General features: G+C 36.3%; 1 non-coding gene across 1 annotated transcript; it reads left to right on the top strand.

Annotated features, from left to right (window-relative positions):
* The first annotated feature begins 12,374 nt into the window (after positions 1 to 12,374).
* Positions 12,375 to 12,481, top strand: LOC113772739. The gene has a single exon (XR_003468694.1). It is a non-coding gene; the product is annotated as a small nucleolar RNA R71 (small nucleolar RNA).
* Positions 12,482 to 13,128: the final 647 nt, after the last annotated feature.

Genomic DNA, 13,128 nt, shown 5'->3' with positions numbered 1-13,128 from the left:
GCTCTTTCCAGATTTCAACCACCAATTAATCACCTTATGCCTTACCGTGAAGGTTTCACCAAACCCGCCAATCAACACTTCAAAGAAATCCCAGACCTGTCTAGCAACCTCACCAGTACAAAAAGTATGGTCAATAGTCTCTTGAGAAGGACACTGACAGCAAAAACAACGAGACGGGCCGACTACACCAAATTTATACAGTACACCCATCACCGGCAGCCTACCATTCATTAAGCGTACCATAAAAAATGAAATTTTCAGTGGTAAGACCCGATGCCATAAACAAGAAAAGAGTCCAGAAATATTATCACCTTGTCGCACTACCTGATAAGCTGACTCTATAGAAAACTCCCTCGAGGTACTTGGAGCCCACACCATTTTGTCCCCTTGGTTCGATGAAGGCGGACAGCATCCAAGACGCTCCGCACACAGTGCGTCGGCAAAACCTTATACAACCTCTACACATCCCAACAACCTTGAACCAGGAAATTTGCAACTGGTTGTTCTTGAAAAATTTCCATTTGTTTACATAGCAGCCCTGATCCTAGCCAATTATCATGCCAAAAACTTGAATTTCCACTACCCACTACCCATCTTATATACCTCTCTGCCACCACCTGACCTTCCAACGTCCTCCTCCAAGTAGCAGACTACCCTGGGCACGCCTCTGAGTAACAAGGATGCAAATTCACATTATACTTCAAATGCATGAACTCTGCCCGTAATAACTGTCTCAGCCTGAACTTCCACCACAACTTCAAAGAAAAAGCATCAAAAACATGCCGTAACGACCGTAAATCCGCACCTCCTTCTCCATAAGGCTTACACAACTGGTCCCATTTGATTCAATGCAAACATGGCCCAAAATCTGATGCACCCCATAAAAAACCTGCAAAAATACTCTCCAGCAGACTGAGTACCCCCTTCGGAGGATTGGAAGCCGCAAGAATATGTATAGGCATAGAAGAAAACACACTCCGTAGCAAAACCAACTTGCCGTCATACGATAATAATCTCCCTTTCCATGATACCACCATATTCACAACTGAGGTACATAAAAACAAAAAATGACTCTTCTTCCGTCCACCAGAGTATAAAGGGCACCCAAGGTACTTTACTGGGAACGATTGTGCATGAAATCCAGTGATTTGGGTAACAATGCGTCTTCGCACCCCCAAGAGACTAGCATGAGCCAAAAAGCAACTCTTATTATGATTGATCTTCTATCCCGAGATCATCTCATAATCCTTTAACGCCTTCATAATCAGCTGTAACGACTTCTTCAGTCCACTCCAAAAAATAATAACATCATCCGCATAAGCCAAATGGGTAACCACCGGACAACCTATAGTGGAGTCTTAAAAGGCATGAAACCCCGCTGCCCAGCCAACGAATTTAGAAGTCGAGATAACATCTCGGCACCTATGACGAAGAGAGATGGTGAAAACGGATCCCCTTGGTGAATACCCCTACTAGATTTAAAAAAACCCTGGGACGATCCGTTAATAATAACTGAAAACCAAACATTCGAAATCAGCCTCCAAATCATATCTATCCAAACCTCACTAAACCCAAACCTCCTGAGCACTTGTAGCAAGAAAAGCCAGGACACCCTATCGTACGCTTTGGCTATGTCAAGCTTTAAGACGATATTACCCCCTCTAGTGGACTTCCCAATATCAGACACTATCTCTTGAGCTAATGAAAATTGTCAAAAATCTGTCTACTCTTAACGATTTGCTAGTTAATCAATATAATGGTTAAAAAAAAAACCTCGCTTGTGCTTGGGTGATTGGATATGTTAACTCTCTATAGTTTTCGAACTTGCAATTTAGCCCATACGGTTTTGAATTAAAGTGAAACATTACATTTGCAATTATAGTTAAAAGATTGAATTAGTAAATTAATTATTGAAAAATGACATATTAAAAAAGAAAAGTCTAACCTCGCTCGTTCTTGATTGATACCAACAGCATGCCAAATCCACTATGCCTTTGTAATTTTTTCCCATTGCCTTCCTCTACCTTTTCTTTTACTCTTCCTCCACTACCTCCTACTCCAATAGTGTCGGAAACCCATTGTTCCTAGGAAAGTAAGAGAGTAGAAAAGAAACTTTAATTGAAGAGAGAAGAAGAGGAATAATTAGTGCTTAATGAACATAGGAAAATCAAGAAGAATATATGTAGTTGATTGATTCAGAGTATTCTTGACATTTGAAGAAAATTCATTCTAACAGAAATATTATTTGTTCCTTTTATTAAACAGAAATACAATTAAACCACTTTATTTACTTTATCAAAAACCATCACTTTAAAACAATCTTAAGTACTACCATCACATCACAAAAGCATAACTCCTAAAAATATAAGTTTCAAAAATAAAAAAGATACTTGTAAATAAATACATTAGCACCAATTCAAATTTATATGATCAAAAATCAATTTTTTATGAACTCTATTTTTTTTCCAATATCTTCTCAACTCATGACCCAACCCTTTAAGTTGTACTAAATCGTTATAAAAATGAAATCAAAATAACCAAAAGAAATCGCACCTAACTCTAATACAATCATGCAAGAAAAAAAGATAAACAAAATTTGCTTTACGGTAATTTACAAAAAAAAAAAAAAATCGCATAGTCACCCAAACAAATACACAAGATAGAAAGTTGGAGAAAGGGGAAAGAGAAGAAAGTGACTTTTATTTCTTTTTCTTTAAGTTTTTTAAGTTCCATTTATTTGGTATATGTGTTATATATGAAGCGATATAGTCATTTTGCAGCTATCAAGGGAGGGAAATGATATTTTTAAAATCATAGAGGTACTAAGTGCTATTAAGAGGAACCTTAAGGGGGGTTTCTCATATTATCCGTATCAACACACACACATAAATATATATATATAATGAAATTTAAATTTAAAATTTGAATTTGATTCTCCACACTCCAATTGTCTTCCCATGTGCCTGTTGACACGTGGGACACTAGACTATTTTGCCATGCGGCTGAAGCCCACTGGCCAAGTTGGACATGTAGAACCCACATGTCTAAAAAGATCAGATATTAGGCTAGGGAAGTATATACATATATATATATATATATATATATATATAAGCAAACAACAAAAAAGTCCCCTGTAGTATAGCTATTTTACAGAAAACCCCCCTATAATTTCAAATCATACACATCGGTACCTCATGGTTTGAAGTAAAGTGAAAAATTAATGGAAATCGTTAAATTTAACGCGTTTAATGTAAACGCGCTAGAAATGGACGTGGTTCTTTCAAAAATAGTTTTATAAGGCAAATTTTGACCTGAAATACTATTTTACCCTTCATACCTTAATAAAACAACCATGATTCTTCTTCAAATTTGCTCCAAACCTGTAGAAATCGACGTTTTTTTGCTTATATTATTAATGAATGAAACTAATGAATCAAAAACCGTTTGTTTTAGGCTATTTTTGCTTATTTATTAGGGCATTTCTATCATTTCACTCAAAAACGTTTGTTTTAATCCCATTCCTTTTTTGGTAGAAAAAAAATTTAAAAAAAGGATGTCCTCAAATCTTAATTTAGCTAGTAGGTACATTAGGTGGTAATTTGTCACTTTGTTAACTTTTAATCATTAGAATAGTACCATATATTGGGTGCGCCATTAATAGATTGCCAATAATACACCATAAAGATAAACACGATGTACACAATTCTTCTTTATTAAATCTACACAAACTTATAGACAGCAGGACAATAATAATCTGAAGAAATAAAGGGTGGTTGTGTGACCACTAACCACTTGAAAGTCAATTTGGTAATTGTTAAAGTTACAAACGTTTTTAACAAATGATTCTGAACAAAGCATGTGGATGTGGCTCTTCAACCTTATTCACAATTACTTGAAATTTTACATGCACCTAAGTGAAAAGTTGACCTAGAGATTGATCCCCCAATACCTTTTGCCATAGCTGCAATTTGAGCCATCAATGAGTATTGCCTGGAAAACAAAGGAAAAAAGTGGGAAAAAAAAGACAAGATATAAATGGAATTTCAAACTCAAGAATTTGCAGTTGGGTATTGTTACAAATTTAGTGTTGTATTTACTAGTTAATGACGTACATTTTCTCAATAAAAAAATACCCACTCTAAACTATTAATGAATATTTCCACCAATCTTACCAGTTAATGACTTCTATCTAAGCCACTGTATAATCTGGAGAACCAATTCTTACTAACTTGAAATACTAAAAGCATGAATTCAGCCCTTGGGAAAATAGTCGTTACAGAGCTATGGTAGATTTGATTGTAATAGCGAGATATCCAATAGCTTAGTTAAACAAGTTTTGTTAAGAAAGGAATCAAAAGATTGGTTACTGCGTATACTGACGGGTTTTTACTTTAAGTGCAAGTTTAATTCCGAATTTACACCCGTTGGACTGCAAGTATACAGGTCGCAATTGTAGTACGAGATGTGTATCGGGTCGATCCCACGAGGAGCAATTTAAAACAATTATTAGATACTAATTTACTCTATTATTTAGACTCACAATAAAATTAAGCAGAAAATTTAGAATTAAATTCAACTACAAGAGTTCTTAACTAGAAAATTGCAATATCTCAAGGGGAGTAGAATTCACTAAATATTAAGATCTAGGGATGTAGATTCCACTTATGACACAAAAGATCTAAAATGAATTAATTCAACACTTGTTACTGCTCTTGTTTAACCAAGGATTCATTTCCAGAAATACCAAAATCACATTCTCATGATAATAATGGGTTAAAACAGATTAGTTTGTCCTAATCTCTTGGTAAATACTAAATCTGTTCTTATTCACACATGAAATGCAGATTTCATCCACTTGAATGTATTTCTATTCTCATGAATATACAACTCAAGTTCTACTTGTGTCATTCCATTATTTTTACCATTTCTCAATGAATAAAAATAACTATAAACCTGCTATTGGTGATCAAGCAACAACAAGTAATCCAACATACACAAGTAGATAAGTTAATACAAGACATAACAAGCATAAATCACAATCACTTCATATCATTTGGCCATAAGCTTCATCTACTCCCTAGATAAAGGAAATTAGCTACTCATGAATGATGAAACACTCATAACTTCATTAATGTAAATCATCATGAATTACAAATACAAAAAGAGTAAAGAAAGTCTTAGCCAAGATATGGTGAAGCCTTCCAAAAATCTCCTTTGTCTTGAACTTAGATGATTACAAGATGAAACCTCAATTTTTCTTGCAATTCCTAGGTAGAGAGAATATGTTTTTCTGTAAGAAGCTAGCTACGTCTCTCCCTGACCCCTCTCAATGTCTCTGCATAAAAACTACTCAAAAGCTCCATTTTTCCAAGTCAAATTCTATCCTTTGATTCCCACATCTCCACTTTGTTAGCATAGTCAAAAACCAATATTTTTGACTTGAAAATAAGCCACTTTTCTTGCCCTTTTGTCTTCTGAATCATGTGCACCGAATTCCCTTGCATCTTATAGCTGGAAAGTGGTATGAACACAAGAGAATTGGCTGAGTCAAATTGCAGAATTTCGGCTACAAAACGCGCCTACACAAAACGCGGCATAAACTCGCGTTTTGTCTACTCGCGTTTTCACTCTGGCCTTATTTCAACTGTAATGTTCTCATTGATAAAGGCCAAACTAGCTTTTGTACAAAACACAAAAGTTGTAGCCCTTTGAGTTAGCTTTCTAATGCTTCACGAATCATCCAAATCGGAGCTTTGTAGCCTGAGATATGATCGAAATACTGTCACCTGTTCAAACCTCTGTTTTAACTTCCGACCACAGAATGCAGCTTCTGTATTCCAACGTTTTGCCCATGAAGATGGCAGAAATGGATTTTGATGTCTTCATACGAATTGTAGGTCTCTTTCTTAGCTTTAAAATGGTATAAAGATCACCTCAATCCGATAAGTGTAGCTCCAGATATGGTCAAAATACTGAAGAGTGTCAAAACTGACTTGTATTGCATTTCCTCACTTGAACATTTTTCACTTCATTCTTCTTGTTGCCACTTGAATTCATCACCAAATCTCTATTTTTTACCTCATTTGACATCCTTTGGTGATTGAATCATCATTCCTGCATAAAAATGAAGTTTTTACCATTAAAATCAATAGAAATGCAATATTATCCACTTTTACCAAAAATATATAATTTTACCAAAAACCTCTTTATTTTATTTATAAAACTAAATAATCAACTCAAAATTAACTAATAAAATGCACTTAAAAATACGTAAAATAAACTCTTATCAAATACCCCCACACTTGAATCATTGCTTGTCCTCAAGCAATATAAAATTCTAACCATCAATGATCCAAAAAAAATTGAAAATAAACATATGTAGTATTTCAACTCCATTTCCTTGAATCAAGGTAAATAACCCTTATGTGATCTTTCCATTAAGTTCAAGTACTCATAATATCAAGCAAAGAAGAGCCAAGTATACCATAATTTTACCAATTCAACTCAACTTCTTATTTTTATCAAATTTCGCAAGCAAGCAACTCCTATAGTCAATAAAGATGCTAACTAATCTCATGATCAACTTCTTATTTTTCTTAAAGAGGGATTTAATTTACTTTTTATTTATTTATTTATTATTATTATTATTTTTTTATATATTTTAAGGGTTAAATATTACTTAAGTTGTGAAAAATGCCTTTTGACGCGAAGATCAACATTTTTAGATGCAGATCCCCGGTTACTCAACATTTCACATACTCAAGTTGCTTTGCATACTCTTAATTCAAGTACCTTTTTACGCGAATGTCGACATTTGTAGATGCCAACCCCCGGTTACTCGGTATGAGAATCATTGGAGTAGAATAACCCCTTTTTTTTTTCAATATATATATATATAATAAAATTCCCTCTAAGAGTAATCATGAGAAGAGTATGACACTTATTAACCATATTAATTTCTTATCTTATAAAATTAGATAAAAAGAAGAATTTTCATCAAATATACAAAATGTAGGCATAATTTTCTCCACTTTACTAGATATACTTTCCTATAGATGTAAAAATTATAATCACATAAAAATCATTTCCAAATTTCATGAGAAAAGAAGTATCAAAACCGCATATATTTATTTTAAAAGGATAAGTGACAACATTTTATTTATTTATTATAGTTAATAACATATATGTGTATAAGGTTTTGGAAAAATTTTGACAGAGTCTCCCCTTAAAAGTGGACTAAATCTCCCTGCCAGCAACCACAAGAAACACCATTTAAGCACAAGAATTATATCAAACACAACTAAAACCACAAGTACCACACATATTTCTCCCCCCACACTTAAATTACACATTGTCCTCAATGTGTAGGGAAGAAATGAAACAAAAGAAGAAAAGAAAAGAAAGAAGTACTCCCCAAGTCAATGGCTGAGATCCTTATCAGCCACTAATCACGAACCACTGTCAAAATACAAGTACCTACCACATAGAAAACAGAAAAAATGAAATGAAGTTAACATCTTAAACTCCACAAATTAAGATAATTAGGCAAGCAATTCCAGCAACTAAAGATAGCTTCTGCAGTGTGCCAAGTCAGTCATCCCCCTCAGCATCATCGTCATCCTGTGCATCACGATTGGGCGGTGGATGAATGCCCAAATGATCTTCAATTCGGCTTAGACGATTCCTAACGTCAGCGAACTGGAATGCAAAGTCCTCCATATGATCAAAAAGTCGCTGCCAATTAGTTTGTGGTGGAGGAGGAGGTGGTGCTGCAGTAGAAGGTCCAGCTTCATCCCGACCATGTCTAGCCTTTTGTCTCCGCTCCTGAACAGGGCGTGGAATGTCTCCCGTGCCAATACCAAGGCGGCGAAGAGTAGTGATAGTCATCTCAGCACGTGGTGGAACATACTCTCGCCGCATGCCTTCCAAGGGAACCTCAAAACGGGGGAAGATTAAAGTCAGTAGACGAGGAAATGAAAGTTTGAAGGAAGTTGTCTTACGCCTCGCCGTAGACCTAATGTGGCTGATGATGATGTTAGGCAATGAAATCCGAGCATATGGAGATGTCCGGTTATGGAACATGTAATCCAAGAAGTAGATATCGCTCTTGCGGACCTCCGTGTGCCCCGTCTTCTTTGGGATGACATTGTGAGCCATCATGTAAATGATAAGACGATGACGAGGTTCGAATACATTCGCCAATATGGTCTCCTTTCTGGTAGAGCGAAAAGGTTGGTACTCGAGACCAAACCTAGCCATGGCCAACGAGGGATCCCACCTCCTATTCGGGGGAACAAACTCCTTCTTCAAGTCTACTGGACGTCCGTCATCCATACACCCCAAAATAGCAGCCAAATCTTGCCGTGATAAGGTGATTCGTCTTTCACGCACCCAGGACTCAACTATTTCTCCACTATGGCGCGCCTTACTTTCAATGTTGGCGTAAAACTCGCGCACCAAGTCTGGGTAGTAATGGTTTGGAAGGGTGAGAATCGGAGCCCATCCTAGCTGAGCAAAAGCTTCTGAGATGTTGTACATCATCTCAACTGGTGGACTGACGTGCATCTCAAACAAAAACTCCAAATTAGCACGCGCCTCATGCCACTCCTGATTCCTGCGAGTGTTGAACCTAGCACTGTCAAATACCGATTTTTCCGCTCCACGGGAGGTGCCCTCACCAGGTCGATGGTTAACTGGTGGAGGAGAAGGTGAATTCTCCTCTTCAGTCACCTCCATCTCTTCATTAACCTCCCTCTCCTCACTACTAGAGGATGAAAGTACCGCTCTTCTTACCCTTGGTATAGTACCTAAAAAATATTTCAATTATCCACATGTACTACAACTCATTATGTAGCAACAAAAATTCAGCATTAATCCAAATAACCTCAAATACAATTGCTCAAGTTCTAATCATTCAATGATCGTACAAGACATATTTTCTGCCTAAAGTTGCCCAAAATCACCAAATTACACAAGATATGTATCAATTATAATTTAATTAGTGAAAATAGGAACAATTATGATTATAACTATTTAGAATTAACAATAATAATATGCTTTTAGCTATAATCATGTTTAGGCAAAAATTAAACTAATTAACTCACCAAATCAACCAAATTACTTACTATACACAATGCACATGCTTAAACATCATCAACTAACCATTTTTAACCATAATTTAACATCACCAATGGCTCAAAAACATCCTAGTTCCTTTTTCCAATTTCATCTAAATATAGCAATTGTGAATTTTAAAGTACTTGAAAACCAATAAATTGCTACATTTAAACATGTAAACATACTTAAACAATCTTAATAAGCATGAATAAATTCAAAAATGGTCAAATACATCATCAAATTTTCGACATTAAAAGATGTCAGATAGCTCAGGATAAAAAATATGACTTTCTAAAATCAAAAGATTTGATGAAGAAACTTACCTCAATCACGTAGAAGGATGTTTGGTGATGCTAAAAATGTCAAAAGCCCTATGAAACAACCACCAATTGACCTCAAATAGAAGAAATTAGAGTTTAAGAACCCTAACCTTTAATCCCTCAAAAACCTGATTTTAGGTGTTTTTCTTGGATTTTAATCGGTTAAAAAGGGTATATGAAGCTCAAAAGGTGTTGGGGTGATGATTTCTAGCAAGATTATGGAGTAAAAATGAAGATTTGTGAGTTGGGTAGAAGAGAAGAAGAAAAACGCGCCTGAAAAATTAAGAAGAGAGGAAAAAAAATGAAGTTGAAATCGCGTTTCTGAAGGCTATATTCAGACATAGAAAACGCGACTAAAAACGCGCCTTAAACTCGCGTTTTTGAAGTCGCGTTTCCTGCACAAATCTTGCAGGACTGAAAACGCGACTGTGTTGGAAAACGCGACTTCGAGTCGCGTTTCAGAAGTCGCGTTTTTGAGTCTTGATCCAGGCTTGAAAACGCGACTTCCATTAAAACGCGACTTTAGGTCGCGTTTTGAAGGCGCGTTTTCTTTTCTGCAGGCGCAGAATTGAAAACGCGATTCTGAGAAACGTGACTTTTAGTCGCGTTTTCTTGGAAAACACGTTTTCTGCTTCGATTTTTAGCAGAATTTCAACTTTTGAAAAAATTACAAAAGGTACCCCAATGACTCAAAATGCATCATAGATCATTTGTTTGCCAATTTTAATGACTGGAACAAATGTAAAACATTAAAAATATGCATTTTACCCCTTTATAATGAATCAAAAACACCTTTAACGCAAATCGAGGGGTTGAGTTGTTTGATCAAAGTTCGCCTTTTTTGTACTCAATTGGTCATCCTTGCCTTCAATTGCCAACCCTACATTACAAAAACAACAATTTAGCTAAAACATTGATTCAAACCACAAAATCACACCAAGTTAACAAATATAACCTAAATATTGGGTTGCCTCCCAATTAGCGCTTTTGTTTATAGTCGTTGGCTCGACTGAAAAAGTTGAATCACTTTAGAGCATTAGAGAGAGATTTTCTCCCCATGGGTCGAAACTCCCGAACCAATCCACCATGTGGTGAACCATGCATTGATCTTCATAGTCCAATTTCCTCAAATGCCAAGGAGGAATATTAGACTTGTCATAGAGAGGCTCAACTTCACCTTGGAGTGGATTTTGCTTGTCTTTTCTGAATTGGCTCAACTTTTCACCATTTTCTTCATGGAATGGAGAATTTATTAAGCCAACTTCCATCCTTATCTTCTCCTCCTTTGTTCCTACACCATGAAAGTTAGTACCAAGGACATTTATAAATTTAACTTCTTCGGTCCTTTCTTGGTTAACCTTTTCATCATATGGCATATTAGACACAAGAGCAGTAGGCTCTATACTCCCTTCTTTATTATCCAAATTGAATTCCAATTCCTCACCATTAACCCGTAATATAAGCTTACCTTTTTCTACATCAATTATAGTTCGTGCAGTGGCTAAAAACGGTCGTCCTAGAATAATTGGCATTCTCACATCTTCTTCAATATCTAAGACAACAAAATCCACAGGTATTATAGATTGTCTTACCTTTATGAGCACATTTTCCAAAATACCCATGGGACGTGTGATTGACCGATCCGCCAATTGCAATGTAATATTGGTAGCTTTTAGCTCTTGAAGTCCCAATCTCCGGGCAACCGATAACGGCATAAGTGACACACTTGCACCTAAATCACATAAAGCATTAGAAAAATGCAATTGACCAATAGTGCAAGGAATAGAAAAACTTCCCGGATCTTTCAATTTAGGAGGGAGTTTATTCTTAATCAATGCACTACACTCTTCCGTTAATGCTATCATCTCATTATCTACAATTTTCCTCTTCTTTGACATGATGTCTTTCAAGAAACGTGCATAAGAGGGAATCTGTGTTATAGCATCAATGAAAGGAATGTTAATGTGCAATTGTTTAAACATTTTGAAGAACTTTTCAAACTCCCGATCCTGTCCATCTTTCTTCAACCTGTGAGGAAAAGGTATCACATTAGAATTTAATTTGGGATGAAGTGCATCAATATCAATGATAACATGATCATTTTGACTTTCTTGCTCCCCTTCAATTGCTTGCTTCTTGTCTTTTTCACCACCTGAATTTTCAAAATCGAATCCCTCAACCGTTTTACCGCTTCTAAGAATGATTGCATTGACATGCTCTCTCGGATTCACTTCGGTTTTACTTGGTAATTCACCAGGGTTTCTATTGTTGATCACATTGGCAATTTGACCAATTTGAACCTCCAAGTTTCTGTACATCCCAGCTAATTGGTCCAACCGCCCCTCAACTCGCTCGAATCTATCCGAAGTCACCTTAGCAAGTTTTTCCACCGCGATCTCCCAACTTGGTTTAGTTTCAGCCTGTGGTTGCCTTGGTTGAAATCCCGGCGGATTGGTTGGCCTTTGTTGATTGCCTTGATCTTTCCATCCAAAGTTTGGATGATTTCTCCACCCCGGATTGTAAGTATTCGAGTAGGGATTATTTGGGGCATTTCGGTTGTAATTATTGACAAATTGTACCTGCTCAGAATCAACACACTCATTAATATCATGTTCACCTCCACAGAAAGAGCAACAAGCTACGTGTGCATTAGATGAACTTGGACCAACTCCACCTTGTCTACTTAGCAATTTCATCACATTATTCATTTGAGCACTCAGCATATTGAGAGTGTCCATTTCTATCATACCTGCGTGACGTCTCGTATTACCTCTTTCATTGGCCCATTGGTAGTTATTTGCGGCCATTTCTTCTATCAAATTCTGAGCTTCTTGGGGTGATTTACCCATTAAAGCTCCACCTGCGGCTGCATCAATAATAGTTTTAGTGGAGAAAGATAAACCATTATAAAAGGTTTGTATAATCAGCCATTCGGGTAGTCCATGATGTGGACATTTCCGTAACAAATCTCTAAACCTTTCCCATGCTTCATATAATGATTCTCCTTCCATTTGACTAAAACCAGTGATATCCATTCTTAGCTTAGCAGTCTTACCTGGTGGAAAATACTTATTCAAGAATGCTCTTGATAAATCATCCCATCCGGTGAAAGTATTAGGAGCATGAGAGTGTAGCCAAAGTTTGGCCTTATCTCTCAATGAAAATGGGAACAATCTTAACCTTATAGCATCATCACTAACTCCATTCATTTTAATTGTATCACAAATTTCCAAGAATGTAGCTAAGTGTGTATTAGGATCTTCTACAGCATTACCTCCAAATTGAGATTGTTGAACCATTTGGATAAGTGATGGTTTAATCTCAAAGTTGTTAGCATTTACCGTAGGCCTTGCTATGCTCGTTTGAGATCCTTGTGTTCCCGGTAGAGCAAAATCTCGTAGAACTCGCCTATTTGCTTCATTTTCAGCCATTTCTTCTTCAAAATGGTAGTTCTATCAAAATTTCCTCTATCGGTTGCCAAATCTCTTGTTCCTCTTGCTGTTGTGTGTGCCTCCTTTGTCTACGTAGTGTTCTCTCAATTTCTGGATCGAAAGGTGCGACTTCTCGAGACTCCCGGTGCATACACTACAAACAGAAATAAGGGATATTATGCAACTTCAATGGTAAAAAACTGATTACAATATAAGATTAAATATAATCTAAAAAACAAAGCTGTCTAAATTAATAAAGA

This window comes from Coffea eugenioides, chromosome 5 (assembly GCF_003713205.1).
Source record: "Coffea eugenioides isolate CCC68of chromosome 5, Ceug_1.0, whole genome shotgun sequence".
Taxonomy (NCBI): Eukaryota; Viridiplantae; Streptophyta; class Magnoliopsida; order Gentianales; family Rubiaceae; genus Coffea; species Coffea eugenioides.
This window is presented reverse-complemented; position numbering and strand designations above follow the sequence as displayed.